Source organism: Rattus norvegicus, chromosome 1 (assembly GCF_036323735.1).
Source record: "Rattus norvegicus strain BN/NHsdMcwi chromosome 1, GRCr8, whole genome shotgun sequence".
Lineage (NCBI taxonomy): Eukaryota > Metazoa > Chordata > Mammalia > Rodentia > Muridae > Rattus > Rattus norvegicus.
In genome coordinates this window covers 122,027,370-122,045,391 of record NC_086019.1, presented here as the reverse complement: position 1 = coordinate 122,045,391, position 18,022 = coordinate 122,027,370, and the positions used below count along the sequence as shown (strand labels likewise).

Here is an 18,022-nt window from a genome sequence, read left to right as displayed (position 1 = left end):
GTCTAAGGTTATTGTTTCTAAAGTGGTTAATTAATACAGAAAAAGCAGAGTAGCACCATTCAATACAGTTTTTATTGCTGTAGCTATTACATAGTACAATTTGAAATCTGGAATGCCAATTTCTCCTGAACTTTGGATATTCAAATATATACATATGTAATATTTTACATAACATGTTGTTATATATTATGTATAATATATAATTCTACGGTTTGTTCCTCAAAATATTTGTTATTTCAGGACATGAATTTTCATAAATTTTTTATACTGCTACATTGCTGAATGTAAGTATCAGAATTGTCAGGTTCCTGATGCCACATTTAGTAACTTTTATGCATAAAATCATATCATATTCAAAGGAGTCTCCTAATACTATGCTGACTAAGACAGGAAGAATAAACTTCCTCATCTTGTTCCTGATTGTAATGAAAATGTTTTGAGTTTCTCTCCATTTGACATGATTCTCCCTCTGAATTTGTTGTATGTTGTTTTATTTTTCTGAAATATGTTATGTTTATCCTTACCAGTGACCACATTTCTAAGGAAACAGGACACTTGCTACCCTATTTGCCATCTATGTTAGTTAGACTGTGTGCAGATAGAGTTGGAATATTGAGAAGCCCTCCTCTTCCTTTCTTGAATTTGTACTCAATCTTGTGTGGGGTACACTTGTAACCCTAACTGTAGGAAGCCGTGTTGACAACAGTCAGGTCTTTTATAGAGACATCCCATATCATTCATTCCTGTCCTCTAGATTTTACCCAATATGGGAAGTTTTAGAATTCCCAACTGTGTCTGAGTACTGACTGTTGCTTATTCACAGTCCTTTATGTAGTTATTTATCAATGTGCAAACCAAAACAATAGTAATAAAATTGTTATCTACTGAAATAATTAGCAACACATACCAAAGGACATAATAGAAATATTTAAAGGGGAATTTTACAGAATGGAGATTTAGAAAAACAACATTAGTGTGTTCTCTGCTAGGATCTTTAAGTTCCCTGGCCAAGTGTATTGACCATTTTGTAGCATCATTCCTGAACTCTCTCCTGTGGAAGTGGCGTCAGTTCTAATTAATAATAGGGTTAGTTAAGCACAAAATACACTTTGCACAATTGAAATTTTAGTGCATTTTACCAGGCCAGTAATTATTGTAGCATATAAAGTTTATTAATGGATAAGGAAACCAACATTTTTTCTTAAAGGAACCTGAATAGTGTTTACTGGCATTATGAATGAAAACCACCAGAGAAACTTTCCTGAACAGCTCAAAGTTGAATTCTCTATGTCCAGTAATCAGTTTATTGTGTGTATAGATCATAATCTTATCATGAAATCTGCTGGGGCAGACTTTCTCCTTTTTACAGTTATATATGGTTTTATGTTGAGAGATACAGCATTAGGAATCAAGCTACCATTGGGTTCATAAGATTTGGCTGTCTACTACTTTGAATAACACCTTCCATGAATGTGATTTCTATAATCAGTGAGACTCAACCATATTAAATTAATTTCTCCTTATAAACATTTGTATATTGGAAATAGCTTCATGGTTAGAGATGGGAGACCATGTTTATTTTTTTCTCTCAGTAGTGGGGGGCTAATCCACTTTACTCTATGCAAATCACATGCATTTTGCCATAATCTATATGTGATTATGCGTGAGGTAGTTAGGTCTATTACATCTGGAAGACATTCTTTCCATCCCCACTGGCTCTTAGATTTCTCCCAACACAAAGATTCATGAGATGTGAAGGGAGAGTATAGATAGAGAATTTTCATTTATGATTGAGTAATTAAATCTCTTTTACTCTCTACACAATGTTCAGGTATGTGGCTCTGCCTTTGTTCCCAACTATAACAGATAGTAGCTTCTGAGATCATGGCTGAGCAATATACTTATTAAACGGAATAACAGAATGTCACTAGAATTCTTTAAATTTCCACATTTCTTTTGTTGAAAAAACAAAACAAAACAAAAACAGAAACGGTGTTTGGTTTGTCCCTTAGTCCACAATCTACATATTATCCCTTTCCTTGAGCATATGAGCAATGTAAGAAATATCTCTCATGGTCTGGGCATTGAATCCAATCAAATAACTGTTACTCTCACCATATTTGTACCACTATTGCACCCGTGTACACTGTTGAGAGCTCACCATTGTAAACTGAAGGATTTCAGCTATGTTCCTCTGTGCTTTTCTCCTTAGGAAGTATGAATAAATTTTCCAATCCATGAACACTATCTAGAAGGGGGAATATTCCCAGTTAGTCACCAACTGAAACGTCTTCATGTGCAATGAGGTAGGTAAGTGTGGTTCCATCAATATGGCTTTGCTATCAGTTTTTGTAAAGCAACCAATACATACTGAGAGTTTCTCTGAGATCTCAGTCATCAAAACTCAATTACATGTACCCCATATATGGTACTGGAGGGGTTTTGGTTGTAAGAGAAGGCAGTAAGGTTGTACTCTCACCATGTTTTGCTGTTGTATTAAGAATATTCCATTTACATATTACATATTGAGGTGCCTCTACTGTAGTACTTTTCTATAACATTCTTCAGATGGTCCACAGATTCTGTCTTCCTCTACCCTACTTTCATCCATTTCTATATTTAATATTACTGTTCCAATATTATATTACATCAAATATCTCCAGATTTAATTATACTTTTTAGTTATTCAGGAAAACCTTCCATCCTTTCTAGTTCCTTACTCCATATCTTACCACTGAGAATTTAAGGATTCTTAGATTAAAACCCAACAAGCAGTGTTAAGTGATCACATCCTAAATTTTTCTATGGGGTTCTGAGTACCTCACTCAGGATGTTTTTTCTCAGTCACGATGACTTTTTTCTAGTTCTATCCACTTTAGTAAGAGTGCCATCTTTTCATTATTTCAAGAAGTGAGTTATATTTCATTGTGTAAATGTACCATATTTTCAATATGCATTCAGTTGTTTATGGGCTCAGTGTTGAGGAACATTTAGGTTAAGAATTCAGAACCCCAAAATGTGGATGCATCGATCATACATGGGAGAGAGAACAACATAATTACAGGAGATAGAGGAAGGGAGGGACCTGGAAGGAAGTGAGGAGGGAGAGGGAAAAAGAGGGACAAGATCAGGTATTGGAAGGGATAGAAGAGAAATACAGAAGGTCAGGAATTAGCAGTGGGGACTGTGGAACTGAGTATAACTAATAAGAATTCCCAGATGCCAGTAAAACAAGAGGCTCCCAGGACCAAACAGGGATGACTTTAGCAAAAATAACCCACAAAGGAATGATAGAACCTGAAGAGAACACCTGCAGTAAATAAGCAGAACCCCTAGATGAGGGATGGGGCCACACTCTCATCTCAAAAATTTTAATTCAGAAATATTCCTGCCAAAAGGAAAGACAGGGACCAAAAAAATAGAACAGAACCTGAAAAAAAGGTCATCCAGAGACCGCCATATCGAGGGATCCGTTCCGTCTGCAGATACCAAAACCCAACACTACTGTTGATGTCAAGAAGCACTTGCAAGCATGAGCATGATATGGCTGTTCCCTGAGTGAGTCTATCAGCACCTAAGCAAAATAGTTGCAGATACAGCCAATCATCAGACTGAGGCTTGGGAACCACAATGGAAGAGCTACGGCAAGGACTGAAGGAGCTATAGTGTATTGTATCCCCATAGGAAGAACAATGTGAATTAAGTAGACCACACAGAGCTACCAGAGACTAAACCACCAACCAAAAAGTATATCTGGAGTTCAACAGGGCTCTAGATACATGTGTAGCAGAGGATGACCTTATCTGACATAATAGACCCAAATAATATAAAGTACCTCGGTGTGACTTTAACCAAGCAAGTAAAAGATCTGTACAATAAGAACTTCATGACACTGAGGAAAGAAATTGAAGAAGACCTCAGAAGATGGAAAGATCTCCCATGCTCATGGATTGGCAGGAATAATATAGTAAAAATGGCCATTTTACCAAAAGCAATCTACAGATTCAATGCAATCCCCATCAAAATACCAATCCAATTCTTCAAAGAGTTAGACAGAACAATTTGCAAATTCATCTGGAATAACAAAAAACCCAGGATAGCTAAAGCTATCCTCAACAATAAGAGGACTTCAGGGGGAATCACTATCCCTGAACTCAAGCAGTATTACAGAGCAATAGTGATAAAAACTGCATGGTATTGGTACAGAGACAGACAGATAGACCAATGGAATAGAATTGAAGACCCAGAAATGAACCCACACACCTATGGTCACTTGATTTTTGACAAAGGAGCCAAAACCATCCAATGGAAAAAAGATAGCATTTTCAGCAAATGGTGCTGGTTCAACTGGAGGTCAACATGTAGAAGAATGCAGATCGATCCATGCTTATCACCCTGTACAAAGCTTAAGTCCAAGTGGATCAAGGACCTCCACATCAAACCAGACACACTCAAACTAATAGAAGAAAAACTAGGGAAGCATCTGGAACACATGGGCACTGGAAAAAATTTCCTGAACAAAACACCAATGGCTTATGCTCTAAGATCAAGAATCGACAAATGGGATCTCATAAAACTGCAAAGCTTCTGTAAGGCAAAGGACACTGTGGTTAGGACAAAACGACAACCAACAGATTGGGAAAAGATCTTTACCAATCCTATAACAGATAGAGGCCTTATATCCAAAATATACAAAGAACTCAAGAAGTTAGACCGCAGGGAAACAAATAACCCTATTAAAAAATGGGGTTCAGAGCTGAACAAAGAATTCACAGCTGAGGAATGCCGAATGGCTGAGAAACACCTAAAGAAATGTTCAACATCTTTAGTCATAAGGGAAATGCAAATCAAAACAACCCTGAGATTTCACCTCACACCAGTGAGAATGGCTAAGATCAAAAACTCAGGTGACAGCAGATGCTGGCGAGGATGTGGAGAAAGAGGAACACTCCTCCATTGTTGGTGGGATTGCAGACTGGTAAAACCATTCTGGAAATCAGTCTGGAGGTTCCTCAGAAAATTGGACATTGAACTGCCTGAGGATCCAGCCATACCTCTCTTGGGCATATACCCAAAAGATGCCTCAACATATAAAAGAGACACGTGCTCCACTATGTTCATCGCGGCCTTATTTATAATAGCCAGAACCTAGAAAGAACCCAGATGTCCTTCAACAGAGGAATGGATACAGAAAATGTGGTACATCTACACAATGGAATATTACTCAGCTATCAAAAACAACGAGTTTATGAAATTCGTAGGCAAATGGTTGGAACTGGAAAATATCATCCTGAGTGAGCTAACCCAATCACAGAAAGACATACATGGTATGCACTCATTGATAAGTGGCTATTAGCCCAAATGCTTGAATTACCCTAGATCCCTAGAACAAAGGAAACTCAAGACGGATGATCAAAATGTGAATGCTTCACTCCTTCTTTAAATGAGGAAAAAGAATACCCTTGGCAGGGAAGGGAGAGGCAAAGATTAAAACAGAGACTGAAGGAACACCCATTCAGAGCCTGCCCCACAGCTAGCCCATACATATACAGCCACCCAATTAGACAAGATGGATGAAGCAAAGAAGTGCAGACCGACAGGAGCCGGATGTAGATCGCTCCTGAGAGACACAGCCAGAATACAGCAAATACAGAGGCGAATGCCAGCAGCAAACCACTGAACTGAGAATAGGTCCCCGTTGAAGGAATCAGAGAAAGAACTGGAAGAGCTTGAAGGTGCTCGAGACCCCAAAAGTACAACAATGTCAAGCAACCAGAGCTTCCAGGGACTAAGCCACTACCTAAAGACTATACATGGACTGACCCTGGACTCTGTCCCCATAGGTAGCAATGAATATCCTAGTAAGAGCACCAGTGGAAGGGGAAGCCCTGGGTCCTGCTAAGACTGAACCCCCAGTGAACTAGACTATGCGGGGAGGGTGGCAATGGGGGGAGGTTTGGGAGGGGGAACACCCACAAGGAAGGGGAGGGGGGAGGGTGATGTCTGTCCGGAAACCGGGAAAGGGAATAACACTTGAAATGTATATAAGAAATACTCAAGATAATAAAAAAAATAAAATAAAATAAAATAAAAAAAAAAGAAAACCAAAAAAAAAATTTATGAAACATGTAGTTCATGAATAGGGATATGAAAATATGAAGCTCTACGCTTCATGGTAGATATTTAATAGGAAAAATAAAATAAAAATATGATAGTAGGTAAATCAGCCTACTACAAATGAAATTGTCATTAAAAATTTATTCTCATGGAAGAAAGTACCTTTGGTACTCATAGATAATGGAAAAATTATTCATTCTTGTCTTTAAAGACTCAAGCGAAGTTATGCCTGAAAGTTTGGTTACCTCTGTGCTCACACATCTACCTTTCAACGAAACAAGAAGATTGATGGAAAACTCTACAAAAATTTCACCCCAGATTATATTCCCCCACTGGTCCACACAACTCCCTGAGAGTTCTACATTCCATACTTCCTCCCCACCCTGCCTCCAGGGTCACAGAGGATGCCCCAACCGCACCCAATCCAACAGAACTATAAACTTCCTGGGGACTCCAGTCTCTTGATGGTTAGGTATGTCTTCTCGGACTGAACCCAGACCCAGGAGACCGTTTCTCTATGTGTGTTGGAGGCCCCATCTCAGCTGGTATATGCAGCCAAGGGGTGATCCAGTGTTTGAGAGATCACAGGGGTCCAGGTTATCTAAGACCGCTGGTCCTCTGACAGGATTCCCCTCCTCCTCAGCTTCCTCCAGCTTTTCCTTAATTCAATCAGAGAGGTCATGTTCATTGGTTGGGTGCACATATCAGCAGATGACTCTTTCAGCTGCTTTTTGATTCGATTGAGGGACAGTCAGGATTGGTCTATTTTCCTGAATGTCCCATAGCCTCAGTATTTATGTCATGTTTTGGGGTCCTCCCCTTGATCTTGATCCAACTTTGGGCCTGTCAGAACACAGAGGGACTCAAAAATACAATTTAACTCTTTTTATTTTTTCCAACAGGATTTAGAGAGTCATCCCAAAGATAAAACCTATACTACTTGGGACATCTAAAGTATGCTCTTCTTCAGAGTCGTTGAAAGAATGATGCAGTACCCTGTTTTTTGCCACATCATATTACACACAAGTCATCACAATTGTTAAAGAGCAATGAGAATCCTCTGAGTCTTCCTGAGAGAAATAATAGATGGTGCGAAGTAATTTGCCATGAGTACATACATAGTAGAAATTTAAATGTTTAATTTAATTGATTAATTTAATTGACCATTATTATGTGTGCTATATTTATTCTTCATTTTGTATTGGTGTACTCTTGCAAATATTTTTCATTTCAGTTGCACTCCAATTTATATAACTAGTATGAATTCATTAGTTGAAGTCTTCAAGTTGTGAAAGTGGCAGCACACAGCCAGCAAGGATGGGACAGTATTTCTGGCAACAGTAATCAAAGGTAACTCCTTTAGTGATAAACATTAACACTTTTAGATTGTCCCAGAATACATGATAGTTTTCATTATGGCTCACCAATTACCTCTGTGTCATTTTGCTTAGGGTCTTTCTGAAAAAAAGGACAGTTGTCATCTTTCCTACTGTACGCATTAAGTGCTGAGAAGTCAACATGAACATATCCCATTCCTCTCAAAATTTCTTTTGTTTTGCATGTAGGTCAAAGCTTTTCCCTCCTTAAACAACATTTAATTTCTTATTTTTACTTATTCATTTTAATTGGATAATTTATTTTTTGGATTTCAAATGTTAACTCATTTCCAGGGTTCCCCTATGCAAAACATATCCCATTCCCACTACCCCTGCTGCTATGAGGGTGTTCCCCATTGACCCACCCACTTCCACCCCACTGTCCTGGCATTCTCTTACACTGGGGCATCTAGCCTTCACAGAACCAAGTGTCTCTTCTCCCATCGATGCCAGATAAAGCCACCCTCTGATAAATATGTGTCCAGTGCCATGGTTCCTTCAATGTGTACCTTTCGTTGTTGGTATAGTCCCTGGGAGCTCTGGGGGGTATGGTTGGTTGAGATTGTTGTACTTCCTAGCAGGTTGCAAAACTATTCACCTCCTTGAGTCTTTTCCCTAACTCCTCAGTTTGAGTCCCATTTTGCTGCATCAATCAGTTCAATAATTGGCTGCAAGCATCTGCCTCTGTATTTGTCAGTCTCTTGGAGAGCCTCTCAAGAGACAGCTCTCAGGTTCCTATCAGCATGCACTTCTTGAGATCAGCAATACTGTCTGGGTTGGATGTCTGTACATGGGATGGATAGGTGGGGAAGTCTCTAGATGGCCTTTCCTTCAGGCTTTGCTCTGCGCTGTTTCCCTGTACTATCATTAGACAGGAGGAATTCTGGGTTAATATTTAGAGATGAATTAAAATTTGGAGATCCCATCCCCCAGTTGGGGGCCTTCCCTAACCTCTGGATATTGTCTCTACAGTTTCTTCCTCCCTTTGTTGGACAGTTCAGCTAATCTCATCCCCTTTGCTTCCTGGGAGCCTCTGGCTTTTCTGGCATCTGGGACTTTCTGGATGCTACCTATTGTTCCCTATCCCTCATTGCTCTACACATCTGTTCAATTTCCTGACAGTCTGCCTATCATTTTGATCTCCTCCTACACCTGATCCTGTCCCTTTCCCCCCTACTCTTTTCCTCCCAGTAGCTGGTAAGATAATTATGTTTTCTGGGATAAACATAACTCGGTTTCTAACATGTCTTCTTCATCGCATATATACTTAGAAAATATATGGGCTTAAACCAAAATTTTGAAATCTTGATCTTGAGTCTTAACAGTATTCAATTTCTGTTGTTTTACATTCCAGATTTTCTATTATTTATTTTAAAATTCTTCTCTCATTAATTAAATACCCTATAGAGTGTCACCTCTCACCTCTCCATGCAGTCCTCTCGCATATCTTTCCTCTGATCCAAATCCACTTCTCCAATGTAACGTTCAAAAAAAGCAAGTTTCCCTGAGACATATCAATTAAACTTGGCATAGCATGTTACAATAAAACTAGGAATAAATCCTTTCAAGGCTGAGTGATGCAAACATCAGTGATTTAATTCCTTCTGGATGAACTAATAGAAAGGTTGCTTCAGATTTTCTTGTTACAATTTTTTTTTTAAATCTCATTACTAGACTACTTTGATGAGTGGATTTAAAAATAGAGCAAATCATGAAAGATGCTTTCTAGGCAATCCTGATATTAACTCAGTTTAAAGCTAAATATGTTTTTTCACTTTCAGTACCCTCCACGGAAACTAAGACCCTATTGCATCGATGTGAGCCAGTCAGTAGACCTTTGACAGAAAGTAAGTCATAAAAGAGAAATTTGTTAATACCATGAACAGTGTTTAAACTGAGCTTAGGGAAGACAAAAGACTTTTGGCTTTCAACCCCATAAGAACAGCAATGCCAACCAACCAGCGCTTCCAGGAAGTAAACCATTACCAAAACACTATACATGGACTGACTTAGTGCTCCAACTGCATATGTAGCAGAGAATAGACTTGTTGGGGTACTAGTGTAGGTGGAAGCGCTTGGACCTGCAAAAATTGGACCTTCAGTGCAGGGAAATATGGGGGAGGAGGCAATAAGGGGGATGGATGGGGGGAATACCCAAATGAGGACGGGGAGGGAATGGGGGACTTATGGATAGAAAAACAGGAAAGGGAGTAACATTTGAAATGTAAGTAAAGAATATATCTAATAATAATAATAATAAAAGTCTTTTGGGGAGCAAAAGGAAAAATAAGAGCTTCTATCTGGGAGAATGAATAGATAAAAATTTAGTATAATGAAAACCATTTTCAAGTTTACATTCAAAAGACAATCAAAATTTGATGATTTTATGAATTTTATAGTTGATCAGATGAATTTAGTGTGAGAAACTCTTCTAGTCTATAGTTAAAAGACAGCCAAAGGAAACTTAAATTTGTAACTTCGATAGCTGATAGTTTATATTAGCATGGGATATAACTTAAGTATATATTTAGAAGACAATCAAAGGAAAGAAAATTTGAACTTGTGGTTATAGAATTGGGTCATATATTGGAGTGTTTTATTAGGTTTAGACTAATTTATCACAACTCCTTTGATACGAATTAGAATTTTAAACTGTTAAAGTCTCAATAAAACAATGAAATAGTAAAGAAAAGAAATATGAAATATTAGTAACTGGAAACTGAATTTTGATAAAGAAGGAGCAGAATATGTCATCTGTGAAAGTTCATCTGAACGTGTATATCCTTTATCACCAAGCCTATGAGCAAGGCAAACCTTTAACTCTTTTTAATAACAGATCTGAGAGTCTTAAGTAGTTAATGAATAGACTAATGAGTTAATATAGTAGTAGATTAACTTAAGGAACTTGTAGTCTGTTTTTTAGCTGTCAAACTTTCATTAATTTAGCTTCCATGAAATCAGAAAATCTGGGAAGAATAAATTATAATCTAGATATAATATATTAATTAAAATGACAGAGGTTAGTCTATAGTCCATTACCTAAACAGTTTTTCTAGGTCCCTGTGCTCTCCATCACACCTCAGGCAAAGGTAGCCTGGCCATCAGGCCTAGAAGATAAGGGACTCGCTCCTGTGTAGGAGGAATATGGGAGCAATGACTCACCTTGTCTTAGGCAATATGAGACATTTAATTCTCTGGTTGTCCTCTGTTTGTCTACAGATAAGGCTGAGCCCTGGCAGCAGGCAAGGAAATTGCACCATCTCTCATAGTGGCCATTGTACCGCTCCAGGTAGAGGCACTTGTTGCTACAGTATATCATTTTGGAGATCTTGTGCAAGTTCTCTGAGAGGATTTAGAGGTCTCTTTCATAATGAACTTAAACATTTAATGTTATAATTAGCAGATTTCCAACAAGATTTAATGTACGGATCTGTTAAATATATATGAATTAGACAATCCGTGTCTGCTTTTAATTATTGGTTCTGGCTATTATCAAGGAAGCACAGAGATTATAACTTAATGACAGTAATAACAGCAGCAAAACCAAGGCTAAACATACATTTAAGGCTGTGGTCCTTTTTACTCTTGTAAATCCCTCAATGAGTTTTAAAATTATGTACCAGGGCAGGATAGAAATAATATGAAAATGTTATCTAATTGTTAAGTGTCCTAGGCATCTTGTATTCAGGCCGTTCTTAGAATGAGAGATGTCACGTGAGGAAAACCCATAACAAAGATGGCAAATAGTCATAGGCTGTCTTCATCCAAGATGGTGCAGAAGCTATAGCTCCACCTGTGTTGGTTATACCTCTGAGCTGAATGACAGTTCCCTGTAGAAGCATGGCTATGTATCAGCAGAGGAAAACATGCAAAGATACAAATAGATATGTTCTGTCTGGTGGACAGGCCATTTTGTTTCATGTGAGGAGATCTCTCCCTGTCACTGCAAGCAGCCTAGACCACTGTGCAGGTCCTATCATCATGATCAGAGCAACAAAGTCGAAATGGTGGTGCAGCACATCTGAGACAGGCTCATGGAGCAGCTCTGATGCTCATTCTCATACCACAGCTGTCTTAAGGTTAGGGTAGATCATAGCAGAAAGAAATAAGAAATAAAAAAATCCAAGGAGGTAGAAATTTAAGACTGCCCGCTGGACCAAACAGCTAGAACAATGCCTGGAGAGTTAAAAGTTCAGGGAGCAGAGAGCAAGATAGTTGGATCGAGGAATAAAGTGGTTGGAAGGGAGGTGGGCAAAAGCTTACACATAGGAAAACTTCCATTTTTCATATTGCTGGTGAGAGTTGTAAATTTTTTTCAATGTACAGTTAAGTGGCCATTTAGAGTTATTATCTTTCCAGGTATTGGAAACAAATTTGGAAGCCTTTAAGACCAGGAGACATCCCAGTACAGAGGTTCAAAATAGCAAAGAAGCCATTATCTTTGAGTGAAAATAGGAATTATTAACCTTGTTGCTTCCAAAGGACAAATTAATAGCTAAGAATCGAATGAGCAACCAGAATAGATTGTCAGGACATCAGGAGATAACCTAGGGGTTGATCTGGGGCCAGCTCCTGAGCGGTGGAGCCAGTGCCCAAGGGAGAATAGTCTACCTAGGCCTAGCATTTTTCAGCAGTGAGAGAGAAACCATTTCACGGAGGGAAATAGAGCTCAACCAAGGTTAGAGGTTCTAAGATGAGTAATCAGCCAGAAAGGCCAGTCATGTAGGCTATGAATACCTCTGTGGCCAAGGAAAGTAGATGGGTAGATGTGAGCTGAAAAGAGACCAGTAGCCATCTACCCTGACTATTGTATGAGTGATGGTAGGGTTTCTTCCCAATTTTATCCTGTTTGGGTAGAGAAGAATGTCGACACAGTGCCTGAAAGTCCATGATATGGCGGGAAATGTGAACCTGCCAGTATGCAAATCCAATTTACTGCAGCAAATAATTTGTGTTGTAAATCCAAGGGTATATTTTTGTGGAACACAGATTGATGTGATGGTTTGCCTCTGCAGACCAATGTCGAGGCATCCATTATCTCAAGGTAACAGCCATGGGCCTAGTATAGAATAAAGTTTTGTGGGGTATGAGAAGAGAATAGAGGCAGAGAAGAGAATGAAGAAAGGGCGGAAAGCTACATGGGAACACATAAAGAAAGGGGGATGTAGAAATGGAGTTGGAGAAGAGAGTCAGGGAGATATAAAAGCATAGAGAGAGGCTAAACACTCCCCTTTATAGCTAGCCAGGCCTACGTGGCAGTATCTAGATAACTATTGGGTAGGACCTAGAAGAAATGCTAAGGTACTAACCCATTTACTAATTCCTTGTTATTTCCCTTTCCCATTTAGTCCTTGATATGCAGAAAGGATATTGCTAAGTCATATTTTCATTTACTGGAAATTTACTGTTTATGAACATTTAAAATCAGAAGGCTTTCTACATTTTGTTTGTACTTTCATTCTAATATTCAGCACACATTTATATCATCAAGGCTTAAATGTGCATAGAAGAGCCTGAGTGGTGTTTCTGCTTATAAAAACAAGGAGTTCTCTGCAAGATTTCCAAGAAATTATGTCAGTAATTTTGAAATTACACGAAATGGCAGATCTGAAGACATACACAGCTTTTGGCAGATGCATACTTCTACATTATGTTCATTCACGCACACACACACACACACACACACACACACACACACACAGAGAGAGAGAGACAGACAGACAGACAGACAGACACAGACACAGAGAGAGACAGAGACAGAGAGATAGAGGCAGAGAGAAGAACACACACTGACTGAGGCAGAGAGACAAAGATTGAAAGAATGAGAGAGTCAGAGAGAAATATACATAAATGGTTAAAAATAAAGTGGCTGTTAATCTTGGGAATTTACCAAGGGTGAACAAGGTGCCCTACTTGGGAGACACAGGGAGGGATGTCTAAAGTTCTTGGATTGAAGGGATCAAGGTATTCAACAACATAAAATAGGATTAAGAATCTCTTACACAACTTGCAGAGTTGCAATGTATTAGTGGGACACTAACAGTGCTTTCTCCAAAGTTCACTATCAGATAGCTCTTTTGTGAAGAACAGCAGCTTCCATGGCACTGTGGGCCTCCTGCGTTACCAGGATCCAAGTCTCAATCAGGCTTTGATGTTTTCTTTTACCTTCAAAAATGCCACTAACAAAATTTTATTTGTCTTGTATATTACAACTGAGCCAATATCCAGAGACCTGGAGTGAGTCTTTGCCAATATCATTCAGGGAAATGTGTCTCCAGAGCTAAAGGGGAAAACGGTAATCTTCAGATGATTCAGGGGACCCTGATGTTGGAAAATGACTGCCTAATCATCACATTCACCATGTCTGTTATCCATTTTACTAAAATAAATGTAGTGATGAAAGCATACTACTACTACTACTACTACTACTACTACTACTACTACTACTACTAATAATAATAATAATAATAATAATAATAAATCATCCATGGTGGCACATGAATTTCCTTCTAGTACTTAAGAAACAGAATCTGTTGATCTCAGAGTTCAAAGCATGTCAGGTCTAAAATGTGAGGTACAAGTCCAGAAAATTCTAATCAGAAATACTCTGTTTTAAAAATAAACAAACAGAAATAATTAAAAAAGTATATCACAGAAACATTTTTTAAAGCACGAGGGAAATAAACCTCATCACTGAAAGTTAAACCAATTATTTTATTAAACAACAGATACTAAGTCCATGGTAAGGTTTTCATTTACATGAACACATAGGAAATTTTAAAAATATACCTAAGCAAGTAAAACCTGAATAGTGCAGAATGTTGTTAAGGCATCATCTGTTATTCCATAGTGATTTCTCATGATAGTATTACAAGTATCGAGAGCCTTTTTACATTCCCTAATTTGGGTTACATTTTTCCTAAGCACTCTTTCTTTCCTTTAGAAATGTAAAGATGACTATAAATCTCCATTATGTATCCCCATTGCCCAGGAAATACGTTGGTTTTATCCTAACTGATTTCTTTTTTTTTTGTTCTTTTTTTTGTTCTTTTTTATCTTTTTTATCCCCCTCCCCCCTCCCCTTCCTTATGAGTGTTCCCCTCCCAACCCTCCCCCCATTGCCGCCCTACCCCCACAGTCTAGTTCACTGGGAGTTCAGTCTTAGCAGGACCCAGGGCTTCCCCTTCCACTGGTGCTCTTACTAGGATATTCATTGCTACCTATGAGGTCAGAGTCCAGGGTCAGTCCATGTACAGTCTTTAGGTAGTGGCTTAGTCCCTGGAAGCTCTGGTTGCTTGGCATTGTTGTACATAGGGGGTCTCGAGCCCCTTCAAGCTCTTCCAGTTCTTTCTCTGATTCCTTCAACGGCGGTCCTATTCTCAGTTCAGTGGTTTGCTGTTGGAATTTGCCTCTGTATTTGCTGTATTCTGGCTGTGTCTCTCAGGAGCGATCTACATCCGGCTCCTGTCAGTCTGCACTTCTTTGCTTCATCCATCTTGTCTAATTGGGTGGCTGTATATGTATGGGCCACATGTGGGGCAGGCTCTGAATGGGTGTTCCTTCAGTCTCTGTTTTAATATTTGCCTCTCCCTTCCCTGCCAAGGGTATTCTTTTTCCTCATTTAAAGAAGGAGTGAAGCATTCACATTTTGATCATCTGTCTTGAGTTTCATTTGTTCTAGGGATCTAGGGTAATTCAAGCATTTGGGCTAATAGCCACTTATCAATGAGTGCATACCATATATGTCTTTCTGTGATTGGGTTAGCTCACTCAGGATGATATTTTCCAGTTCCAACCATTTGCCTACGAATTTCATAAACTCGTTGTTTTTGATAGCTGAGTAATATTCCATTGTGTAGATGTACCACATTTTCTGTATCCATTCCTCTGTTGAAGGGCATCTGGGTTCTTTCCAGTTTCTGGCTATTATAAATAAGGCTGCGATGAACATAGTGGAGCACGTGTCTCTTTTATATGTTGAGGCATCTTTTGGGTATATGCCCAAGAGAGGTATAGCTGGATCCTCAGGCAGTTCAATGTCCAATTTTCTGAGGAACCTCCAGACTGATTTCCAGAATGGTTTTACCAGTCTGCAATCCCACCAACAATGGAGGAGTGTTCCTCTTTCTCCACATCCTTGCCAGCATCTGCTGTCACCTGAGTTTTTGATCTTAGCCATTCTCACTGGTGTGAGGTGAAATCTCAGGGTTGTTTTGATTTGCATTTCCCTTATGACTAAAGATGTTGAACATTTCTTTAGGTGTTTCTCAGCCATTCGGCATTCCTCAGCTGTGAATTCTTTGTTTAGCTCTGAACCCCATTTTTTAATAGGGTTATTTGACTCCCTGCGGTCTAACTTCTTGAGTTCTTTGTATATTTTGGATATAAGGCCTCTATCTGTTGTAGGATTGGTAAAGATCTATTCCCAATCTGTTGGTTGCCGTTTTGTCCTAACCACAGTGTCCTTTGCCTTATAGAAGCTTTGCAGTTTTATGAGATCCCATTTGTCGATTCTTCATCTTAGAGCGTAAGCCATTGGTGTTTTGTTCAGGAAATTTTTTCCAGTGCCCATGTGTTCCAGATGCTTCCCTAGTTTTTCTTCTATTAGTTTGAGTGTGTCTGGTTTGATGTGGAGGTCCTTGATCCACTTGGACTTAAGCTTTGTACAGGGTGATAAGCATGGATCGATCTGCATTCTTCTACATGTTGACCTCCAGTTGAACCAGCACCATTTGCTGAAAATGCTATCTTTTTCCATTGGATGGTTTTGGCTCCTTTGTCAAAAATTATGTGACCATAGGTGTGTGGGTTCATTTCTGGGTCTTCAATTCTATTCCATTGGTCTATCTGTCTGTCTCTGTACCAATACCATTCAGTTTTTATCACTATTGCTCTGTAATATTGCTTGAGTTCAGGGATAGTGATTCCCCCTGAAGTCCTTTTATTGTTGAGGATAGCTTTAGCTATCCTGGGTTTTTTGTTATTCTAGATGAATTTGCAAATTATTCTGTCTAACTCTTTGAAGAATTGGATTGGTATTTTGATGGGGATTGCATTGAATCTGTAGATTGCTTTTGGTAAAATGGCCATTTTTACTATATTAATCCTGCCAATCCATGAGCATGGGAGATCTTTCCATCTTCTGAGGTCTTCTTCAATTTCTTTCCTCAGTGTCTTGAAGTTCTTATTGTACAGATCTTTTACTTGCTTGGTTAAAGTCACACCGAGGTACTTTATATTATTTGGGTCTATTATGAAGGGTGTCGTTTCACTAATTTCTTTCTCGGCTTGTTTCTCTTTTGTATAGAGGAAGGCAATTGATTTATTTGAGTTAATTTTATACCCAGCCACTTTGCTGAAGTTGTTTATCAGCTTTAGTAGTTCTCTGGTGGACCTTTTGGGATCACTTAAATATACTATCATGTCATCTGCAAATAGTGATATTTTGACCTCTTCTTTTCTGATCTGTATCCCCTTGATCTCCTTTTGTTGTCTGATTGCTCTGGCTAGAACTTCAAGAAGTATATTGAATAAGTAGGGAGAGAGTGGGCAGCCTTGTCTAGTCCCTGATTTTAGTGGGAATGCTTCAAGTTTCTCTCCATTTAGTTTAATGTTAGCAACTGGTTTGCTGTATATGGCTTTTACTATGTTTAGGTATGGGCCTTGAATTCCTATTCTTTCCAGGACTTTTATCATGAAGGGGTGTTGAATTTTGTCAAATGCTTTCTCAGTATCTAATGAAATGATCATGTGGTTTTGTTCTTTCAATTTGTTTATATAATGGATCACGTTGATGGTTTTCCGTATATTAAACCATCCCTGCATGCCTGGGATGAAGCCTACTTGATCATGGTGGATGATTGTTTTGATGTGCTCTTGAATTCGGTTTGCCAGAATTTTATTGAGTATTTTTGCATCGATATTCATAAGGGAAATTTGTCTGAAGTTCTCTTTCTTTGTTGTGTCTTTGTGTGGTTTAGGTATAAGAGTAATTGTGGCTTCATAGAAGGAATTCGGTAGTGCTCCATCTGTTTCAATTTTGTGGAATAGTTTGGATAATATAAAGGAGCTTGTGAAGATTCCCTCTTCCATACTAGCAATAGGACAGCCTAAAGCTCGTCACTTCCTGCTTATGTCGTTAGCTTTAGAAAAGATTTTGAATCCCTGGAGCCTGGAAACATGCACACATGTGTGACTGCATGTTTGTGCTGGCTCACAGGAACAGACTGGGGGTTGGGACTGTGATTAATCAAGTCAGTGCAGCAGGTTCAGTTCTGAGAAAAGCAGTCAAAGGTGCCTGTTACCTCCACCCTAGGAATGATCAGCAAGGCAGGGCAGCAGCCAAGGTCAGCTCCCACTTTGATCCCTTGTTTCTTTCTTAGGTAGACATAACATTTGCTTTTTAAGTATTGAAAATATGATGCAATTAGAAAAATTTTATATAGATCTCAAGTCTTTGATGGATCATATCAGAAAACTATTACATTTGGACCTGGCTTCCTTTTACCTGTTCTGTGTTGTGTTGGCTA

At 38.8% G+C, this 18,022-nt stretch overlaps 1 long non-coding RNA gene across 5 annotated transcripts in view; it reads left to right on the top strand.

Moving 5' to 3' along the window:
• Positions 1-18,022, top strand: part of LOC134483425 (uncharacterized) — a 602,791-nt gene that overhangs the window by 74,821 nt on the left and 509,948 nt on the right. For 2 of the 5 annotated variants that reach the window (XR_010060299.1, XR_010060300.1), the window contains 5 exons: positions 2,213-2,306; positions 7,020-7,206; positions 7,352-7,467; positions 9,275-9,340; positions 10,713-10,782. This is a non-coding gene — a long non-coding RNA (uncharacterized LOC134483425). The remainder of the gene's footprint in view (positions 1-2,212; positions 2,307-7,019; positions 7,207-7,351; positions 7,468-9,274; positions 9,341-10,712; positions 10,783-18,022) is intronic. The other 3 variants (XR_010060301.1, XR_010060302.1, XR_010060303.1) reach the window with 3 other exon arrangements.